Source organism: Saimiri boliviensis, chromosome 4 (genome assembly GCF_048565385.1).
Source record: "Saimiri boliviensis isolate mSaiBol1 chromosome 4, mSaiBol1.pri, whole genome shotgun sequence".
Lineage (NCBI taxonomy): Eukaryota > Metazoa > Chordata > Mammalia > Primates > Cebidae > Saimiri > Saimiri boliviensis.
The window spans coordinates 154,703,505-154,725,870 of NC_133452.1; the positions used below are offsets into that span (position 1 = coordinate 154,703,505).

The following is a 22,366-nucleotide window of genomic DNA, read 5'->3' on the forward strand; positions in this document are numbered from 1 at the left end:
TAAAAACATGTATGGCACTAGAATTTTCAATTAGCTGGCTGCATATCATTGCAAAGTTAACATCTGAAAAGACTATTCAAATGGTCATTTAAAGACTGGGTCATCAGTATAATCTGTTTCAATCATATTTGTTTATTTGTTTCTTTCCTTGAAACGGAGTCTTGCTCTGTTGCCCAGACTAGAGTGCAGTGGCACGATCTCAGCTCAGTGCATCCTCTGCCTCCCGGGTTCAAGTGATTCTCCTGCCTCAGCCTCCCAAGCAGCTGGATTACAGGCATGTGCCACCACACCCAGCTAATTTTTGCATTTTTAGTAGAGACGAGGTTTCAACATCTAGGCCAGGCTGCTCTCGAACTCCTGACCTCTGATGATCCACCCACCCACCTCAGCCTCCCAAAGTGCTGAGATTACAGGCATGAGCCACCGGCCTGACCAGTTTAATCATATTTAATCAATTAATGAATCAAGTTAACATATAAATTGTTTTCCCTCACAACCACCTGAAATTCCTGTGTTGAAACCCTTACTTCCATTCCTCAGAATATAACTGTATTTGGGAACAGGACTTTTCAAGAGGTAATTAAAACAAAATAGGTCATATGGAAGGGCCCTAATCCACTATGACTGGTGTCCTTATAAGAGACTGCGACACAGATTTGGAGGGAGGCCCACGAGGGACACAGGGAGAAGATGGCCATGAGCAAGCCATGGAGAAAGACTTCAGAAGGAACCAACCTTGCTGATACTTTCATTTCAAACTTGTTGCCTCTAGAATCGTTAAGAAAATAAATTTGTGCTGTTTAAGCCACTCAGTCTGTGGTACGTTGCTATGGCAGACCCAATAAACTAACACAGACACTAAGCCCTTGTTTGAGACGGAGCTGTGGCCCTATAAATGGTTATTTTAGAAAGATAATGTGAACTGGCAGCAGTGGTGCTAGAAAGGGAAGGAGGAGCCCATATGTCCACTTCTGGTTCCAGTCTGACTTCCTGGTCAAGCCATTTTTACTTCTCCGAGTCTCTTCCTCCTTTAAATACAGAAGTTTAGATCACATGAGCTCTGAGTTTCAGGTGACCTAGAACTGTATGATTCTATGTAGCAAACTCAATGTTACCTTCCAGAATGTGAGAGATGGCACAGTGTTGTGTCTGTTTTTCCCTGGCTACACTGAGCCACTGGCAGGAGGCGCCCCAAACACTTCCCATCTGCTTCTTGAACCATTTCATACATTTCGCCCAACATCACATTAAACACAGAATCCTCGGCTGGGCACAGTGGCTCATGCCTATAATCCCAGCACTTTGGGAGGCCAAGAAGGGCAAATCACCTGAGGTCAGAAGTTCGAGACCTGCCTGTCAACATGGCAAACCCTGTCTCTGCTAAAAATACAAAGATTAGCTAGGTGTGGTGGCTCACGCCTGTAATCCCAACTACTTGGGAGGCTGAGGCAAGAGAATTACTTGAACCCAGGAGGCGGAGGCTGCAGTGAGCTGAGATCACAGCACAGCACTCCAGCCTGGGCAACAGGGCAAGACTCTGTCTAAAAAAAAAGGGCAGAATCCTCTCTCAGCAAGTCTCCAACCACAAAAGGAATACACATCACAATGCAGCCCTGCTGGACCGCCCCAGCTCTAAGGGGAGGTCAACTTGTGGGCAGCAAGTCGAAGCAAAGTGAAGAAGAAACAAGACCGAGTTGAAGAACAGCTCTAGACATTGTGTAATTTTCGTGCATTCCAAGCAGAAAAGAGCTGCTCATTCTGAGCAAAGATGTTAATGAGCCCTGCAAATAGAAATTACCACAACAGAACAGTAGACGTCTTCATTAGTTATTTTCTGCAGCAATATTAGCACTAATGATTAGAAAATCTTCAATAGCAGCATAAATAAAGATAAACAGATACCGGTCCTTGGTGCGGCCTCTGCACAGATGCTGGACTGTTCATTCAGCACCCAGTTTTCTGAAAGTTGCCTGTTAACGCAGGTGGAAGCAATCCTGTTCATACGCTATGACCCAAACTCCAGATTCAGTGTGAAGTTTTGGTTCCGATTTTTGGTTTGTTTGTTTTGTTTTCCCAAGACACAGCTGCATCCTTCTCTAAAATCAACGGGATATCTGTGTATCCTCTTAAAAATCCCTGTTTCTTAGAAGCTCCCTCTAGTGAGCTACTTTTACCGGCAATAAAGAATACTAATCAGCAAAACCGTTACTTCAAACACAAACAAATGCATTAGGATATTCCTTAAAATAACCTATTTTTTAAACTTTTATTTTAGGTTTTGGGTACATGTGCAGGTTTATTAAATAGGTAAACTTGTGCCATGGGGGTTTGTTGTACAGATGATGGTTTGATCACCCAGGTACTAAGCCTAGTACCCAGTAGCTGTTTTTTCTGCTCCTCTCTCTCCCCTCTCAAGTAGGCCCCAGTGTCTGCTATTCCCTTCTTTGTGTCCATGTGTTCTCACCACTTAGCTTCCCCTTGTAAGTAAAAAAACATCCAGTATTTAGTTTTCTGTTTCTGTGTTAGTTTGCTAAGGAAAATGGCCTCCAGCTCCTTCCATGCAAGAAACAATCTCATCCTTTTTTATGGCTGCATAGTATTCCATGGTAATATCCACCACATTTTTTTGGTCCAATCTGTCACTGCTGGGCAATTAGGTTGACTCTGTGTCTTTGCTACTGTGAATACTGCTGCAATGAACATTTGCATGCATGTGCCTTTATGGGAGAATGATTTATATTCCTCTGGGTATATACCCAGTAATGGGATTGCTGGATTGAATGGTAGTTCTGCTTTTAGCTCTTTAAGGAATGACCACATCGTCTTCCACAATGGCTGAACTAAGCAACCTCATCAGCATCCAACTGCTTATTTTTTGAATTTTTAACAACAGCCATTCTGACTGGTGTGAGATAGTATCTCACTGTGCTTCCGATTTGAATTTCTCTAATGACCAGTGACATTGAGTTTCTTTTCACATTCTTTTGGGCCATACATCTTCTTTTGAAAAGTGTCAGTTCATATCCTTTGCCCACTTTTTCGTGGAGTTGAAAATAACCCTTTTTTTTTTTTTTTTAATCGATGCAGAGTCTTGCTCTGTCACACAAGCTGGAGTGCAGTGGTGCAATGTCAGCTCCATTTTTTTTAACAACCTGTCCATATATTAGGTATTATAAAGGTTAAGATGCAAACGCTTCCAAAGTGCCTGCCATGCTTTTCCTGTCATGTAAGTCATGTCTGTATGGGCAGAATCACAAACCTCCATCTCCCAGGTTCAAGCAATTCTCCTGCCTCAGCCTCCCAAGTAGCTGGGATTACAGGTGCTCACCACCATGTCCAGCTAAATTTTTTTGTATTTTTAGTAGAAACAGGGTTTCACCATGTTGGCCAGGCTGGTCCCGAACTCCTGACCCTGTGATCCACTCGCCTTGGCCTCCCAAAGTGCTGGGATAAAAATAACCTTTTATTAAAAAAAAAAAAAATATTTCAGCCAGGCACAGTGGCTCACACCTGTAATCCCTGCACTTTGGAGACTGTGGTAGGTAGATCACCTGAGGTCAGGAGTTTGAGACCAGCCTGGCCAACATGATAAAATCCCTCTCCACTAAAAATACAAAAAATTAGCTGGGCATGGTGGTGCATGCCTGTAATCCCAGCTACTTAGGAGGCTGAGGCAGGAGAATCACTTGAACCCAGGAGGCAGAGGTTGCGGTGAGCCGAGATTGTGCCACTGCACTCCAGCCTAGGCAACAAGAGCTTAAAACTCCATCTCAAAAAAAAAAAAAAAAAAAAAAAAATTCTTACTGTTGCCTGCTTAGAGTCTCTATAACCCTGTTCTGGAAAGGGCAATTTTTTTTAACATCCTGTCCATATATTAGGTATTATAAAGGTTAAGATGCAAACGCTTCCCAAGTGCCTGCCATGCTTTTTTTGTCATGTAAGTCATGTCTGTAGGGACAGAATCACAAAGCTAGCATGGGTCTGAGGACCCCTCCTCTCAGGTAACTTCCTTCTAACTGTGGCCATTCCCTTGGGTGCCCTGTTATACTCACCAATTCAACCAACATGCATCTGAGCACTTCTGCATTGTATGACTCTCTGGAAGCAAGTAGGAAAAAAGCTGTGTCTGCCCTCAAGGGGAATCCCTCCTGGAGGAGGACACTAGCCATACACCATTGTTATGCCGAAGTTGCAAGGTCCATTTACAGAACCAGCCTCATCACTTAGCAATACATCTCACGTACCCATAAAAACATCCAAGAGTAAGTGAATGAATGATAATGTGGATCAAAGGCATGCACAGACTTCTGCTGAGGCACTTAGTGGGCTGATCAAAATGGGATTCGTGGAGGAAAAGCCAACCGAAGTGACCACTCCAGTGCAATGATGATATCAGAGCACGATGGGTCGAGAGAGCCTCCCGCAAGCCATCAGCTGCTCAACTGTGAATCCGCATCTGAGAAAATAAGCAACGACCTTACCTCCCAAACACCGACATGAAGGGGATGCATTATTAAAATGAAGGTTCTCAGGTAGTAAAGGAACACTTTAAGAACTCATGCAATCATAAACATTAGAATATGCAGTAAAGAGATAATGATACTTGTCAGAAGATATTAAGAAGACATGGCAATAAAAGGAATCTGTTCATAGAGAGAATGATTCTAAATACAAAATGGTCAGATTGATACTCAGAAGTATTGCTATTAATAGAAATAATATTAGAGAGATTTCATTATGTAAATGGCTCATATGTCTGCCAGAAATGTACCCAGTAATAATTTGCATTTCTGCTATAGTGAAAATTTCAAGGATGTCTCTTGTCGGCTTATGAAGGACCTTTTCATTGGTAAGCCACAGCTTTTATAATCATGATAAAAAGGACCACCTCTGCTCTTTGTGGGTAAGAATAACTAATTAGACACTCGTGTGTGCCCTGCACTGTGCTGACTCCCATATGTACAGCAGTCCTGTGAGGCAGGATTGTTATTCATGTTTTATCGCTGAGAAAACAGAGGCTTAGGTCAACTTGCCCAGGGTCTCAAAGATGATCAATCATGGAGGCTGATTTGAACCTGAGTCTTTGACTCCATGCCCGCTCTCCTTCTCCTTGCAGTGTAAACACAGTGGTTCAACCTCTGTGGTTTTATGAATGTAATGCTACACAGGGTATGCAGTGATCTTTTAAGGAGAAATAGGTCTAGAAAGATGGACCCTTCTAGTCACCCCATTGCAAATCTCGCTGCTTTCACTCGCTGACAACTTCATTTGCCCCGAGTCCTTGGATATTGGTGCCACACTCCACTCAGCTCTTGTTATTGTGCAAAGCACTAAAATCACATGGGTGTCACAGTCAAAAATCCTATATCACTCCAAAGCTAACTTGTCCTCCCAACCCTGCCCTGGAAGTCTCACTGGAATAAAGTCTCCAAGATACCTGTCTCGCCACTCCTCATTCACATCTTTGGTTTCCTGACCCACATTTCTGTAGGACTCTCCCTTTAGTTCTAATTATCTAAAGCACGGTTCTGAAATCCCAAGGTGATTGCAAGATCCCGACTTAGCCACAAACCTTCATTAGAATGGCTAACCGATAAGAGTTTTGTTTCAGATCCCCCTACCTTATTTCCTATGTCTTTTGAAGAATTTTTCAATTTGCCACATGACATAATTAAAACTCAAGCATCAGTAGAAAAGTGGAAGAGATGAAGGGCTCAGAAATAACCCACCAGTGCTCGAAAACAGGGCGTGAGTTTGATGTTGGATTGGTTTCGAATCCATGCTCCATGCATCGTAGGCACGGTGGAGCAGGGATTCTTACTATTAATTAGCCGTATTCCTTCACTTTTGTCCCACACCACTATAAAACAAAAGCAGTAAGGCTCATCACATGGGCTAAGGAGGAGGCTACAGCTGATGGTCTTAATGAGATGCCTTCCTTTTCCTCTCTCTGGCCAGTGAAAGGTGGACTGTGTACCAATCTCCTTTCCCTATTCACTCTTCTCCCACAACTATTTCCCTCAGCCACTGGCACCATGTTCCACCTGCTGGAGGCATCCTTCCGGGGGCAGTGAGAGACACCCCGAGTCAGTCTTGTCACCCTAAAAGGGACCTTGCAACGTTCGCTCTTGGGTCGATAACACGACACAGAGCTGACATGAGGATGGCATGCGGCAAGATGACCTGGAGCCCCTGCTAAATGAACTCATGAGCTAAATGCTAGGTACCACTATGCTCTCCATGAGATTGGCAGGCAGAAGGAAAACGCTGAACCTTTGCTCTCCAAAGTTGTGATCTGAATTCACACAGGCAAGATTCTTGTCAATGACCCAGAACCACGTAAACCCCAAGGGGGCCAGACCACCAGCACAGCAAGGCCAGGGCATGAAATCCCCCTAGGATGCAGGGGAGGGGGTGTAAGGGTCCCGCTGTCAAGATGCGACCCCACCAGTGCTAAGTTTATAGTGCTCCAAAAGCCAGGAGGGGTTTCAAAAAAAAAGTAAAATATAAAAAAACAAAAACAAACAAACAAAAAAAAACAAGAGTTACCATGCCACGAACACCAACCTGTACAAACCTAGAAAACGTGAAATTGTTAAGAAAATCTGGAGTTTAAGGGAAAATCACATTTTAAAAAGTGGAAAATAAATAAGAAACATAAATACATTTGCTCATTTGCTATGCATTGTTAGAGTCTGTTACTGATATACGGTCATTTTATTATAAAGAAACACTTAAAAGGAGGCACATTTTCACCTGGTAACTTGTTGACTTCACAGGATTCTCTTATTTGGTAGATTCAGATTTAAGGCACTGCCACAAATCTTTTCCAAACGAGGAAGATTATTAACAAAGTAATTAGTTAATTAATTAATTCGGCAAACAAATCACCCATTGACAAGCCTAGAAAAAATGCCTCCCCAGGTTTTTTTCAGTTTTCTTTTCCAGAGTTGGAAGGGAAAACCCTTGAAACAAACATGATCGCACTACCCACGTGCGTCCTCATTGCGATCTTTTTCCCCAGGCACCTACAATTCCACGTTCTCCCCATTTGCTTCCAGTACTTGCCCAAGTTTAAACCTCTCAACCAATGCCTACCATCTGCAGCCTCAAAGGGAGCGGCGTCCTTGCCAGCAGACACCGCCACCTCCCCTCCCCAAGGTTCCTGCCTTTCGAGAGTGTATCATGGGGCTGCCAGGGCGAATCAGACGTACGAAAAGGCACATCTCACAGGCTGTCCAGGAGGGTTAGAGCAACTAAGTCCAGAGCAGTTTCAAGTGACTACAGACCCAAGGCTCCGAGCTAATTAATAGAAAGTGAAGCAAAGATAGTGACAGCTCAAGGCAAGGGTGTGAAGCTCATGTCATTCGTAAAGACAGCCCAAGGAAAAACCTCCTAAGGGCAGGACATTTATGCTTTGCGGACTAACACATTTCTGTTAGAAATAATGTCTTTACACTCCAGAGACACATTACAAGGTGTTGGCCTGCTGCTAATTACAGCAAGCCTGCAGTACGGCTAACAAAATAACTCCAAATGCACTGGCTTCGGATTACCCACCTGTCATACGGAGGGATGTTCTTCACTCCAACTGAACAAACCTATTAGTTGTCTGGCTTCTTGATGCTTAACTCTCATAAGCAATTATCTCCAGTTTGAAATGCTCCTTTGTCTTCTTTACACAATCACCACTCCTTGTTCTTAGAAAACACAGTTTAAACCACTTCCTCCCTTAATCCATCTAAACTAACCCCATCTAATTCTGGCATCCACACAAACAATAGATTTAGCACTTCCTTAGCAAGCACTACCATGGATTTCTCTGTAATGACAAAGTTAATCCTACACATGCCTCATGTGAACTCTTGGGCATGTTCTCCTCTTTTCTGGGCCTCCGTTTCCTCATCTGTAGAAGGAGGATAATACTCCCTACCTCATAGGGTTGTTCCTGATAATTAAACATCCATTTTTTAAAAAGCAGCTTTATTAATATTTAATTCACATACAACTCAATGTACAACTCAATGTTTTTTTAGTATATTCACAGTTTGTAAAACCAACATTACAATCTAAGTTTAGATTTTCAACTTTAAAAAAGAAACCCTGTGTTATGTTAGCAAGTCACCCTGTGCTCCCCTTCCACCTCTGGCCTCTGCAACTCCCAAACTGAGTTCTGTCTCTACGAATTTGTCTATTCCGGACATTTCATACAAATGAAATTGCAGTATGTGGTCTCTCAATTAGTGTGATATTTTGAGGTTCATCTATGTTGTAACATGTATTAGTACTCTGGTTATTTTGTGTGTGTGTGTGACGGGGACAAAATTTAATGAGTGCTCAGCTCAGTACTTGGGGACACAGCACTCAGAAAATGCCTGTCGCTTTCATTACCACTGGCACTATTGCTATCATTTTGTCACTTTTGTTTATAATTGCAGTGGTCTCCACCAGTTGATTATTAAGGTCTAGAGCAAGGGACCCCAACCCCTGGGTGAGGGACATCCTGCATGGCAGGAGGTGAGCAGCAGGCAAACAGCAAAGCTTCCTCTGTATTTACCGCAGCTCCCCACGGCTCAGTTGCTGCCTGGGCTCCGCCTCCTGTCAGATCAGCAGCAGCATGAGATTCTCATAGGAGTGTGAACCCTATTGTGAACTGGGCACGGGAGGGACCTACGTTCCACCCTCCTTATGAGAATCTAATGACTGATGATCTGTCACTGTCTCCCATCGCCCACAGATGGTACCATCTTGTTGCAGGAAAACAAGCTCAGGGATCTCACTGATTCTACATTATGGTGAGTTGTATCATTTTTCCATTATATATTACAATGTAATAATAGAAATAAAGTGTACAATGAATGTAAATGCATATGAATCACCCCAAACCCATCCCCCCACCCCACCCTAGTCTGTGGAAAAACTGTCTTCCATGATGCCAGTCCCTGGTGCCGAAAAGGCTGAAGACCACTGGTCTAAAGAGAAGGGGCTCTTCTTACACGCTGCCCAGAAACTGAGGATGTGACAGCAGTTTGACGAGAACTAACTCAAGAACGAAGTAGCAACCTGACAAAGTAGCCACCTGACAAGGGCGCAGGCAGCTCCAGCTAAACCGAGGCTGCAGCTGCTTACAAAAGCTCATTCACATGTGTGAGTTCAGGCAGAAACAAATACAATCGGACCTGATTCTTGAAGCAGGACAGTGACCAGATAAATAAATATGTCTGAATCTGCAGAGAAATCATCTCAAAAGGGCTTCAGAATGAGAAAGGAAAGCACTGTGGCCCAGGAGCATCCAAAAGCATCCTGAAAACACGAGGAGAGGAAGGCTGAGCAGGGGTGGGCTGGGGAGGCAGGCAGCCCTGCACAGCACCCAGCAGGAACACAAAGTGACACCCGCTGTGCCGGGGAAGCACAGGCAGCAGAGTCCCTGCAAGGGAAATGCAGCTCCCTGCAAGATGTTTTCAAGGCTTCCCCAGAGCACAACCCTAACCTCAGGCAGCACACAGTTCTCCCAGTAAAAGCCACTCACTCATGGAAATAAGCGAACCCCTGAATTTACACCAAGGGCATTTCCAGCCTGTGTTCCTGACCACACACCCCACCCCGCCCCCGCCCCAGGACCTGCCTCCTTTACATCCTTTCTGTTTTCCTTTCCGGCGGTCCTGTCAAGTCTCTTTCCGATGCGAAATGTCACAGTGGAAGGGAACCTGCAAGGATGATCTAAGCTACTGCTCTCCTCTTCCTAAGGGAGGAAACTGAGATTCTAGAGAGGTAACTTTCCCAAGGTCACACAATTAGCAGTGCAGCAGGAACTGAAACCTACATTGTGTGACCACTCCCCTCCCCCCAAAGCAATTTAGCTTCCAACTCCACCTCGTCTGGCTACTTGTTTCTCCCCGACCCACTAGGCAGCCCTTCGCTGTGGCTGCTGAGTCATCAAGATGACTTTTGTTGTCAAGCAAGCCACTGGGACAAGCCCTCTTGTCTTGAGTAGGACAAAGCATATTTGGCCACTCCCCACTTTGTGGTCACCCTGCTCTGTCTGATACAGGGCACTTTCTGCCCATGCCAACTGTCATTCACCCTGAATAGCCTATGCCATCACACTTCCTTATGGCTACTGACTAATATAAAAGGTAAGTGACTAATAAATGGTATCATGAATTAATAGGAAACCTTTTATAAAGGCAAATACTTGACTTGTTTTAAAAAAAATGAGTTATATTTTCTTGGGGTCTTTTCTTCCCAGGTCATAACAGTGCTGTTTCAACAGGAAATGTCATGACTTGAATGCCAGGTGCATTTAAAAAAATAATCTCAACTAAATTCGCTTTTACACCTAACAACAGCCTGAGAACAATAAAGGAACTCTCTGAAAAAGGAAGAAAGGAACTAATTCAGCACTCCAGAAGTCAACAGCTGTTTCTTCAATCAGTCACCTATAACAAGTGAATTCTTCGCCGGGAAAATTATCTTAAAATATCCATGTCAAGTTAGGAAAAAATGTTTCGTAAAATAGCCATTAAATTAATTTTTCTTGAATTGGCATGGGACAAGAAGTGATATAGTTTAGTTCTGCTAAACACCTAAAAAACTCTGATACACTGCATACTATGCCAGGCAAATCCTGAGCTGTGTGTGTGGGGGGGGGGCGGGGGGCGGATTCCCAGAAATATGTGAATCACAATTATGACTCATCAGCCTGGGAAATTTAGGACATGATCACTATCAAACATAATATTATTATCTGCCAAATGTCCAAGATATAAATTTCCTTGGAAACAACTGGAAGAGGTAGGCACAGCCCTTTAATTTTGCTATTTTGTGGGCTGGCAGATTTTTTGGGAGTTTCACATACTAGTATGAAAGAGAAATAAATATGTTTTAATTAATGCATACATATGCACAGTTCATACATATTCATAATCAGGGATGGATCCAGTCTGTGGGGTCTGCAGTTTATAAAGTGAGTCAAGGAGTGGAGGAGCATATTTGAGGAAAAGAGCTCAAGGGCCATGCATGGTCGCTCACACCTGTAATCTCAGAACTTTGGGAGGCTGACGTAGGAGGATCACTTGAACCTGGGAGGTTGAGGCTGCAGTGAGTCAAGATCATGCCACTGCACTTCAGCCTGAATGACAGAGCTAGACGCTTTCTCAAAAAAAAAAAAAAAAAAAAGTGCACAAAATTGTCAATATAAAATGAGGTACAGGGTCTTAGAAAGGGCCTGCATGAGTGAGAGACCTTGACACTAAAGTGTCACTAGCTTCCAGATAAATCTTCCTGGCCCACAATGCATGCACACAGCACGGCTGTGGGGACACCTCTAAATGACCAAGATCAACATATTTCATTATTAACTCCCTTTGATGCCAAGTATATGGTAAACACTGTAGCACACGTTTTTGCTGAGTATTAAGTGGCTAAATAGAAATATTTACATGTTATGTTGTCGATAAGCTGTTAAATGAATTCCAATATGTGGCTTTACTACCTCATCAGGAAAACCTGTATCCCACAGTCATTCATCATGCAGCAATGTCTAGTGTATGGAAACCCCTCGGCAGGTTCCCAAGCAAGCAGCCCGGATTGATATCATCCTGCAGCTAGACAGTGGCTATAATTAAATGCGAGGGGGTGCGGCAGGAACAGCGCTGGATGGTCCCTCTAGCACAGTGCTCCTAAAATCGATGCTGTTAGGCTTAGTCGCATGCAAACAGAGGAGACTACTCCGGACAACACAGAATGTTCTGCCTCTGCAACCCGAACCACCAGTCTAAAGCAGGGAGAGCCCTCCAGTCCATCTCAGCCGCAGCAACAGAAAAGAGCAGAAACAGGTGAGCGCCTCAACTTTAAATCAGTGCATAGCATCATCCTCTTCCCAGCAGAGAAAGACAAACGGTGAAAGGTAAAAGGAGCTTTGAGAATCACAGTCTTCAGGGATTTGAAGCCAATCTCTACCTTAGTACTGAAGGAAGTCATTCCTGTCCCATTAACTCTCAGCATGTAGATTAGACCCTCCTCAGTTTTTTTCGTTTTGTTTTGTTTTGTTTTGTTTTACAGCTGGAGTCTCTCTGTCTCACTGAGGCTGGAGTGCAAGGGCCCGATCTCAACTCATCACAACCTCTACTTTGCAGGTTCAAGCAATTCTCCCGCTTCAGCCTCCTGAATAGCTGGGATTACAGGCATGCACCACCACGCCCAGCTAATTTTGTATTTTTAGTAGAGACAGAGTTTCTCCATGTTGGTCAGGCTGGTTCTCAAACTCCTGACTTCAGGTGATCTGCCTGCCTTGGCCTCCCAAAGTGCTGGGATTACAGGCGTGAGCCACCACACCCGGCCCCTGGGCTTGCTTTCCCACTTGGAGCTTCAGGGGGCCAGGGAAGTGCAGCTTCAGCCAGCAGGAGCCATTGTTCTAACGGAAATCTGAAAATAACACATTCACTCTGACATGCCAACTCACTACTTTTAATTGTGGCTCATTAAAGATGTACATAGAAGAACTATGTTCACCTCTACTACAATTCCAGTGCTGCAGCAAAATTACAATGTTTCACTTCTCTGCAGAAAGGAATACTTCTTCTCTGAGTAATAGCACCACAGGTGGAGGGCTATGATTCACCAATTCTCCATCAAATGTTACTGCCTGTCGCTGGACAGAGGCAGGTGGACAGAACATTATTTTTTTAATGAAAAGAATAAAGGACACATCAGTTAAAAGCTGCAACAGGCGCATCTCATGTTATTGCGTTTCACTTTATTTAGCTTTGCAGATATTGCCTTTTTGTTTCAAATTGAAGTTCTGTGACAATCCTGTGTCAAGCAGCAACACCAGCATCATCTCTCCCACAGCATGTGCTCACATTGTGTCTCTCTGCCACGTTTGGTAACACAATATTTCAAACTTCTGCGCTGTTGTATCTGTTACGGTGATCTGAGATCAGTGCTCTTTGACATTAGTATTATCATTGTTTGGGGGCACCATGAACCACACACCCAATATAAGGTAGTGACCTTAATCGATAAATGTCGTGTGTGTTTTGACTGCTCCAATGTTCTCTCTACCCCCCCCTCCTCAGGCCTCCCTGGTTTCTCAGACACAAGAATATTGAAATTGCCTGGGCGCGGTGGCTCATGTCTGTAATCCCAACACTTTGGGAGGTCGAGTCGGGTGGATGACGAGGTCAGGAGATCAAGACCATCCTGGCTAACACGGGGAAATTTTTTATCTCTACTAAAAAGACAAAAACTTAGCCAAGCTAACTGGTGGAACTCGCCTGTAGTCCCAACTACTCAGGAGGCTGAGGCACAAGAATCTCTTGAACCCGGGAGGTGGAGGTTGCAGTAAGCCAAGATCATGCCACTGCACTCCATCCTCGGTGACAGAGTAAGACTCCATCTCAAAAGAATATTGAAATTTGGCCAATTGTTAACCCTAAAATAGCCTCTAAATATTCAAGTGAAGGGAAGAGTCACATACCTTTCACTTTAAGAAAACTAGAAATGATTAAGCTTAGTGAGGAAGGCATGTTGAAAGCTGACATGTGTCGAAAGCCAGGCTTCTTGTGACTGAACAGTTAGCCAAGCTGTGAATGCAAAGGAAAGGTTCTTGAAGAAAATTAAAAGTGCTACTCCGGTGAACTCATCAATGATAAGAAAGTGAAGCCACCTTATTGCTGAAACAGAGAAAGTTTGAATGGTCTGGATAGATCACACCAGCCTTAGCATTCCCGTAAGCCAAAGCCTAACCCAGATCAAGACCCTAACTCTTCAATTCTATGAAGGCTGAGAGAGGCGAGGGACTCAGAGAAGAAAGGTCTGAAGCCAGCAGAGGTTGGTTTGTGAGATTTAAGGAAAGAAATTCTCCAAATACTAATGCAGAAGCTGCAGCAAGTTATCCAGAAAATTTAACTAAGATCGTTGATGAAGGTGGCTACAGAGTTTTCAACGTAGACAAAACAGCCTTCTATTGGAAGAAAATGCCATTTAAGACTTTCTTTCTTTTCTCTCTCTCTCTCTCTCTCTCTCTCTCTCTCTCTCTGTCTCTCTTTCTTTCTTTCTTTTTTGAGACAGAGTCTTGCTCTGTTGCCAGGCATGAGGCTGGAGTACAGTGGTACAATCTCGGCTCACTGCAATCTCCGCCTCCTGGGTTCAAGCAATTCTCCTGCCTCAGCCTCCTAGTAGCTGGTACTGCAGGTGCATGCCACCATGCCCAGCTAATTTTTGTAATTTTTAGTGGAGACAGGGTTTCACCATGTTGGCCAGAATGGTCTCAATCTCTTGACTTTGTGATCCACCCACCTGGGCCTCCCAAACTGCTGGGATTACAGGCATGAGCCACTGTGCCCGGCCCGTTTAAGACTTTCATAGCTAGAGAGGAGAAGTCAGTGCCTGACTACAAGCTTCAAAGGATAGGCTTATTCCCTTGTTAGGGGCTAAGGCAGCTGGTGACTTTAGTTGAAGCCAATGTTCATTTACCATTCCAAAAATCCTAGAACCCTTAAGAATTATGCTGAATGTCCTCTGCCTGTGCTATAGAAATGGAACAACAAATCCTGGATGAAAGCATATTTATTTACATCACAGGTTACTGAATATTTTAAGCCCACTGTTGAGACTTACTGCTCAGAAAAAAGGATTCCTTTCAAATTATTACTGCTTATTGACAATGCACCTGGTCACTCACCTTGGAGCTCTAATGGACATATACAAGGAGATTCATGTTGTTTTCATGCCTGCTAACATAACACCCATTCTACAACCCATGGATCAAGGAGTAATTTTTATTTTCAAGTCTTATTATTTAAGTAATACATTCTGTAAGGCTATTATGCCACAGAAAGTGAGTCCTCTGACGGATCTCCAAAAAGTAAATTGAAAACCTCCTGGAAAGGATTCACCATTGTGGATATCATTAAGAACATTTGACTCATGGGAGGAGGTCAAAATGTCAACATGAAAAGGAGTATGGAAGAAGTTGATTCCAACCCCCATGGATGACTTGAAGGATTCAAGACTTCAGTGGAGGAAGTCACTTAAGGTGAGGTAGAAACAGCAAGAAAACCAGAATTAGAAATGGAGCCTGAACATGTGACGGAATTGCTGCAGTCTCGTGATCAAACTTTAACAGATGAGGAGTTGGCTCTTACAGAGGAGCAAAGAAAGTGTTTTCAAGAGATGGAATCCAATCCTGATGAAGATGCTGTGAATATTGTTGAAATGACAACAAAGGATTTGAAATATTATATAAACCTCATTGATGCAGTGACAGGCTTGAGAGGCCTGAGTTTAACTTTGAAAGTTCTATTGTGGGTAAAATACTCTCAAACAATGGTGCATACTACAGAGAACTCTTTCATGAAGAGTCAAGAGATGTGGCGAGTGTCATTGTTGTCTAATTTTAAAAAGTTGCCACTGCCACCCCAGCTTTTGGCAACCACCTCCCTGATCAGTCAGTAGCCATCAATATTGAGGCAAGAGCCTTCACCGATAAAACGATTATGGTTCAATGAAGATGTTAGACATAGTGAACTCCAAATTTCTCTTCCAAGAGTCAGTATGTTCAGCTCCTTATTCTTTAATTCTCCATTTTAAAGTTTAAACTTCCTTGTAGTTTCAGTAAAAACCTTTTCCAGCAGTTCTGATCAGTAGTTCACAGCTGTTTCCCGAGTCCCCTGCTCCATCCTGACTCAACCTGGTCACCTGATCCGGTCACCTGCCCTGGTCACCTGCTTTGATTTGAGTCACCCCTGGTCACCTGCTCAGACCTGTCCTATAACTGTCCTTCCTGCCAGACTACCCCACTCCGCCACTCTGCTTCACACCTCCACTCTTTTTAAAATAGCCATTCAGAATTAGCTTAGACCGTGCAGTCTAAACCTAGCCAATAAGGGAACAAGACAGCAGTAGGGGCTACTTGCATCAGGAATAAGAACTCCTTCCTCTCCCTTGTCCAGGTGTGTGCTCGCCATTGCTCCATCTGTCAGAATGCATCCTTCTACAGAAGCAAATTGCCTTGCTGAGGAAACTTATATTTGAGTTGCTACTTCTTTTGCGGCACCCACAATTTACATATAATGAGATGACTGTTAGCAGTTTTTAGCAGTAAAGCATTTTAAAATCCCCTTAAGTTATGTACATTTTTTTAGGTGAAATATCAATGCATAATTAATAGACTACAGTACGGTGTAAGCATAACTTATATGCACTGGAAAACCAAAAAATTTGTCTGACCTGCTGTATTGCAATATTTGCTTTACTGCTATGGCCTATAAGTGAACCAAAAATATCTCTGAATGGCCAGGCACAGTGGCTCATGCCTGTAATCCTAGCACTTTGGGAGGCTGAGGTGGGTGGATCACCTGAGGTCAGGAGTTCAAGACTGGACTGACCAATATGGTGAAACACATCTCTACTAAAAATACAAAAATTAGCCAGACATGGTGGCAGGCGCAGGTAGCCACAGCTAATCGGGAAGCTGAGGCAGGAGAATTGCCTGAACCCAGGAGGTAGAGCTTGCAGTGAGCTGAGATGGAGCCACTGCACTCCAACCTAGGCAACAGAGCAAGACTCTATATCAAAAGGAAAAGAAAAAATATCTCTGAACTATGCCTGTGTCTAAAAAATTCTGAACTCTTCGTAACAGGCACTACAGAAATATAAGCCTGGCAAGGTGCGGTGGCTCACGCTTGTAATTCCAGCACTTCGAGAGGCCAAGACAGGTAGATTGCTTGAAATCAGGAATTCAAGACAAGCCTGGGCCACATGACAAAACCCTGTCTCTACAAAAAATACAAAAATTAGCCAGGTATTGTGGTCCACACCTGTAATCCCAGCTACTCGGAAGGCTGAGGCAGGAAGATCGCTTGAGGCCAGAAGGTTGAGGCTGCAGTGAGCTGAGATTGTACCACTGTACTCCTGCCTGGGAGACAGAGTGAGACCCTGCCTCAAAAATAATTGATTAATTAGTTAATTAATTAAAAGAGAAGAAAAGAGCACAAGACTATAAGCCTGCTTGTAGAAATTCTGAGAAGAATTCAGGCCAAACAGGAGTCAAAATAAAGTAAGGAGAAATCACCTCCGAAGAGGCACATGAAACTATGTCTCAGAAAGAGTTTATTCTCTTCAGTTATTAAGGTGAACAAAAATCTGGATCTTCTCTGTGCCCATATTCCTATACAACCCAGTGTCTGAAATTAGAATGAGAGCTTATTGATAAATATTGAAAAAATAAAGTATTGATAACAAATACCTTAGAAAAGAACAGTATATTTGAAACACTATTAAAAATTAAATTATGGGCCAGACATAAAAAGGACAAATCTTGTATGATTCCGTGAAGTCCCTAAAATAAGAAACTTCATAGAGACAGAGTGTGCAATAGAGGTTACTAGGGAGTGGGGGAGGAGAGAATGGAGTGTTCCTGTCTGATGGATTCAGAGCTTCTGTTCGGGATGACGAAAAACTTATGGAAATAGATAGTGGAGATGATTGCACTGCACTGGGAATGTACATTATGCCACTGAATTGTACACTTAAAAATGGTTAAAATGGAGACCAGGCACGGTGGCTCACATCTGTAATCCCAGAACTTTGGGAGACCGAGATGAGCAGATCCCAGGGTCAGGAGATTGAGACCATCCTGGCCAACATGGTGAAATCCTGTCTCTACCAAAAACACAAAAATTTAGCTGGGTGCAGTGGCGGGCACCTGGATTCCCAGCTACTCGGAGGCTGGGGCAGGAGAATCGCTTGAACCAAGGAGACAGAGGTCACAGTGAGCTGAGATCACACCACTGCACTCCAGCCTGGGCAACAGAGTAAGACTCCACCTCAAAAAAACAACGGTGAAAACGGTAAATGTTATGGTGTATGTGTCTGTGTACACACACTATATATTTATATATGTTTATAAAATCAAATTAAGGACGCTTTTAGAGTAGGGTATCTGATGGACAGCCTGGTCCTGAGACACAGCGTGCTGTTGTGTGCTGGCTCTCCAGAGTGGGTGAGAGTGGTGCCAGGCATGAGAAGGGATGATACTGATGTGGCTGCTCACCAGGAAAGTCGAGGTCACCATGTCCATTTTTGCAAAGTGGGCACAGCTGCAGGTGAGCTAAGCCTCTGAAAATCAGCACCAGCATGGATGCCAAAGATTGACACGTCCTGATTTAAATGCATCAAGCAGATTTGATATTTTTGAGACTCTTAACAGTAGATCAATTTTGTAGAGCAGATAACCACTCCAAAACTGTTCAAGTTAATAAATACAGATTTGGGCCAAATTCACATAATATGTGCTTGTAGGTTCACTGGCCATGACCTTTGATAAACTGAACTTTCCCCTTTCACTAAACGTCATTCCAAATTCCAGGCAATCTTTGGAAGCAAACATTGCCTGTTGCCATGTGTCTTTTAGATCATAAACGTGGGTTCCACCCGATGGAAGAAGCAAAATCCTTGCCTTAAATATCGAGGGTTCCTGCTAGGTACTCACACCCAAACTGCAACTACTGTGAAGAATTAGTTGACTTTGCATGCTGACCCAACACAGGATGCTGGGCTCATACAAGTGGCTCATCTGATGGGCTCCTAGAGATGGCCAGCTGCCAGCAGTGCCATTTAGAAGAATTCTGGTCCTGAAGACAGATTACTGAAAATAATTTCTTTCCGTTCAACCTCTGCAAAATAGATTGGGTCCTTGTGGGCTTTCGTTTCCTTAAAAGCAACAAGGTACTTGTTTAGCAAAGTGGACTTAAACCAGTGGAAGAAACACCTAGCAGATAGCCAGCCATGGTGGCAGGCACCTGTAATCCCAGCTATTCAGGAGGCCGAAGCAGAAGAATCGCTTGAACCCAGGAGGCGGAGATTGCAGTGAACCGAGATCACACCACTGTACCCAGTCTGGGCGACAGATCGAGACTCCGCCTCAAAAAAAAAAAAAAAAAAAAAGGAAAAGAAATACCTAGTGGGGACTGGAAAACAGCACAATAAAAGAGAGGTTCAATAGAGGGAGGGGGTGGTGGCTGACCACAGACCAAGGGCGACGGAGCCATGGTTTGAATCCCAGCTTTGCCATAGCCAAGCGGTGTCACACTCTTCAGTCCCAGTGACCTCCTCCATTATAATATGAATAACGCAGAATTTAAATGCAAAACTTAGACTCTCTACCTTTAAGATTTTCTGTGAGGATCAAATGAGATGAAGCATGCACAGGCAAAACAGAGTCGCTCAAGAACTTAACCAGTTTATTTCTCCTTTAAAAAGGAAAATGTATAATACATGTTTCCAGAGTTTTGTTGAGGAAGCTTTGAAAACAGACTCCACCAGTATTTATGGCGTATTCACCATACTAACGGTCTAGTACCACTCCTCTGGGGAGCCCAGGATGGTGCAAGATATATCTACAAGGCTAGGTGCGGTGGCACATGCCCGTAATCCCAGCACTTTGAGAGGCCAAGTAGAATTGCTGGAATGCAGGGTTCCAGATCAGCCAGGGCAACATAGCAAGAACCCATCTCTACAGAAAAAAAATTAAAATGAGCCAGGTATGGTGGCACATGCCTATAATTCCAGAGCTTTGGGAAGCTGGGGTGGGAGGATCACCTGGGCCCAGGAGGCCAAGGATGCAGTGAGCTATGATGACACGACTGCACTCCAGCCTGGGTGACAGAGCGAGATGCTGTCTCTTAAACAAAACAAAAATCAATATGTCTCCAACTCCAAGGAATATAAAAGGCAGATAAGTAAATCCCTGCTAAGTGTGATCATGACCCTCGCCTATTCAACCACCTTCAGTGGCTCTCCACCACTTAAGAAAAAATGGGACTGGCCAGCTGCGGTGGCTCACGTGTGTAATCCCAGCACTTTGGGAGGCCAAGGCAGGTGGATCATGAGGCCAAGAGATTGAGACCATCCTGGCCAAGATGGTGAAACCCCATCTCTACTAAAAATACAAAAATTAGCCGGGCATTTTAGTGGGTGCCTGTAATCCCAGCTACTTGGGAGGGTGAGGCAGGAGAATAGCTTGAACCCGGGCGGCGGATATTGCAGTGAGCCAAGATCACGCCACTGCTCTCCAGCCTGGCGACAGAGTGAGAATTTTTCTCAAAAAAAAAAAAAAAAAAAAAAGGTGGGGGGTGGTTAATTCCATTTTCTCATCTGTAAAATGGGGTATGTTAAAGGGAGTTGTAATCAGAGCTAATTTATGTAAAGCCCCAAACACAGAATCTGATATATGGTACCACTCAACGAATAGTTCCCACTCATTGTTAGCATTATTATGAAATCAGACTATCTTCCTCACGGTCTCCCATTGTTCCACTTCACACACCTTAACCCTGGGCCCAAACTGGTCCGCAGCTTTCCTCCAATATGCTCTGCCCTTTCCCTTCTCCATGCCTTTGGGCACAGGTCCTCCTGTATGGAAAGCCTTGCTCCCAGCTCTGGCAGGTGGAATCCTAGCCATTGTCCCAGGTCAGCCCCGATGCTCCCTCCAAGTCCTCACCGCTCCGGAATCAGACTAAATATCCTACTCCTTTGTGTTCTCACAGCATTGCTTCGCCTTCTCTAGCTGGGTTAACCTGCATGTTTCAGCTCCGCTAACAGTATGAACTCCTAAGCCAAGTTTGTAGGAAGGCATGAGGAATAAACACTGGAAAAATTTTACCACAAACTGAGAAACTCATGGAATTCCGTGAAAGTGATATGATAATAACAGCTACCACTTTTTGAAAGCTTTATGCGCATCAAGACTCATTTAGTTTTTACAGCAATTCTGATCGATGCTGTTTTGTTTTTCTTATTTCATGGACTGATAAGCTGAAACCCAAAGAGATTAAGTCAATTGCTCAACATTACACAGCTATTAAGTAGAAGTTCTATATTCAAACTCAAGAACCTATACTTTTTGGCCGGGCACGGTGGCTCATACCTGTAATCCCAGCATTTCTGGAGGCCAAGGCAGGTGGATCACAAGGGAGGAGTTCAAGACCATCCTGGCCAACATGGTGAAACCCCATCTCTACTAAAACTACAAAAATTAATTGGGTGTGGTGGCAGGTGCCTGTAATCCTGTAATCCCAGCTACTTGGGAAGTTAAAGCAGGAGAATCACTTGAACCAGGGAGTCGGAGGTTGCAGTGAGCCAAGATCATGCCACTGCACTCCAGCCTGGTGACAGAGGAGTAAGACTCCATCTCAAAAAAAAAAAAAAAAAAAAAAAAAAAAAAAAAAAGAACCTACATTTTCAACACAACATACTGTTTCCCAGCAGCACTGTAACTATATATTGTGTACCTAAGTAAACAAATGACGGCTGTTATCAGTTGTCTCAGGACTAGATTTTAAAACTTTGAGATCTGGGAATTGAATATACAACATAGTAACTATGATTAATAATGCTGTCTTTTACACTTACAGTTTGCCGAGAGTAAATCTTAAATGTTCTCACCATGCAAGAAAAAAATTACTGTGTGAGGTGATGAAAGTGTTAACTAACTTAATGATAATAAACATTTCACAATATAAATGTATATCAAAGCATCGTGTTGTACAGCAATTTTACTTGTCAATCATACCTCAATAATGCTGGAAAAAGAAAATAAGGCCAGGTGTGGTGGCTCACACCTGTCATCCCAGCACTTTGGGAGGGCAAGGCGGGTGGATTGCCTGAGGTCAGGAGATTGAGATCATCCTGGATGATATGATGAAACACAGTCTCTACTAGAAATACAAAAATTAGCTGTGCATGGTGACGCATGCCTGTAATCCCAGCTACTCAAGAGGCTGAGGCAGAAGAATCACTTGAACCCGGGAGATGGAGTTTGCAGTGAGCCAAGATTGTGCCACTGCACTCCAACCTGGGAAACAAGGACAATACCCATCTCAAAAATAAAATAAAATTTTTGGATGCATCAAGGTACTCTGGTCTGTATGGAGATCCTTAAGATTTCAGGAATAGTTCAATTCTCTTTTATATCCTTCCTAATTGAAACTACTGTTGCTTACAGATACTTCCTTTCCTGCTAGCCAACACCAGGCCACCTTGGAGAGGGTCCAGCCACAATATCACCACACGGACCCATGTATGTAGTCTGCAGAGGGCAGTTCAATGTGAGCACCTACTATATTGAAAGGCACCTTACATTGCAATGAACAGCATCATAGTGTAATTGCCTTCCTGAGTTTTTGTCACTAGGTATTCAGGACGCTTCTGGGTGCTGGTTCTCACAAAAGAACAATACAATATAGTCAGTACCTCCTGATGAGTGAACTGGGAGAGTCACCAAAAAAGCTTGCAACCCCATGGCTAGTGCAACAGAGAATAGCTAAAGGGAAACTGGGAGTCTGCATTCATTCAACTTAGC

At 43.7% G+C, this 22,366-nt stretch overlaps 1 protein-coding gene and 1 pseudogene across 2 annotated transcripts in view; one reads left to right on the plus strand and one right to left on the minus strand.

Annotated features, from left to right (window-relative positions):
- Positions 1 to 22,366, minus strand: part of LOC101038016 (uncharacterized) — a 443,760-nt gene that overhangs the window by 303,502 nt on the left and 117,892 nt on the right. The window lies entirely within an intron of this gene.
- The window catches only part of LOC101037705 (small ribosomal subunit protein eS24 pseudogene), an 88,489-nt pseudogene continuing 77,833 nt past the window's right edge, over positions 11,711 to 22,366 (plus strand).